The sequence below is a fragment of the Lucilia cuprina genome, chromosome 4 (assembly GCF_022045245.1).
Source record: "Lucilia cuprina isolate Lc7/37 chromosome 4, ASM2204524v1, whole genome shotgun sequence".
Lineage (NCBI taxonomy): Eukaryota > Metazoa > Arthropoda > Insecta > Diptera > Calliphoridae > Lucilia > Lucilia cuprina.
Genome location: NC_060952.1, coordinates 88,278,641 through 88,279,883, shown reverse-complemented (window position 1 = coordinate 88,279,883; position 1,243 = coordinate 88,278,641).

Below are 1,243 nucleotides of genomic sequence, written 5' to 3'. Positions count from 1 at the left end.
AGAACTGAACTAGAACTGAACTAGAACTGAACTAGAACTGAACTAGAACTGAACTAGAACTGAACTAGAACTGAACTAGAACTGAACTAGAACTGAACTAGAACTGAACTAGAACTGAACTAGAACTGAACTAGAACTGAACTAGAAGTGAACTAGAACTGAACTAGAACTGAACCAGAACTGAACTAGAACTGAACTAGAACTGAACTAGAACTGAACTAGAACTGAACTAGAACTCAACTAGAACTCAACTAGAACTCAACTAGAACTGAACTAGAGCTAAACAAAACAAGAGCAAGCAAAAGACTTAAACAACAAAATTGCCTTATTTCCCCATCATTTATTTGACAGCAATTATTTTACTTTTTCTTTAATTTTTTTGACACGATTTCGTTTCAAATCAATTGTTAAAAATTTTCTTTAAAATCTTTTATAATATCTTTAGAAATGAAAAGGAAAAATTAAGAATGGCCCAAATATGTCATCATACAATTACTTTTATCTACCAATTTGCCATTGTTAAGTTTTCATTTACTTTCCGCTGTTATCGTTATTATAACTAAATATAATTGCATTTATGTTACTTTTTTAACTTTCTTAATATTTAATAATAAATGTGTCAACATTCACCTGAACAAATCATGTTTTATATGTTCATGATGTGATCTTGATGTTAATGGGTTGGGTAGTGATTTTATTTTTTTTTCATTATTTCTTTAAACTTTCATCACTTGTCCGTCAGTGAATGCAGTAGTTGGAAAAATGAAATGATTTACTTTGTTGCACTGATAGGGTTTAAGGTTTTCAAGTAACTTTAACCCAATTATCTGGCATTTTGATTTCAGGTTTTATACAATAAACTGAATTTAAATTTATTATAAAAATATGTTAATATCTTACTAAACAATTAAACATTAAATTGATTGTTATTATTTATATTTTGTAGATATTATTGAAGTTTAAGGTCATCTTTTAAACTGAATGTTAGGCTTAACAAATGCATAATTTCTTTGCGATTTCAATGTTATGATTGCAACATGTCATTGTTATTAAAACAATTTAATTGATTTAAAAACAGCTATACTTATACGTATATGTATAACTAGATATATATGTAGTCTATCTGGGCTATATATCTAGTCTATAGTCTAGTCTATGGTCTAGTCTATAGTCTAGTCTATAGTCTAGTCTATAGTCTAGTCTATAGTCTAGTCTATAGTCTAGTCTATAGTCTAATCTATAG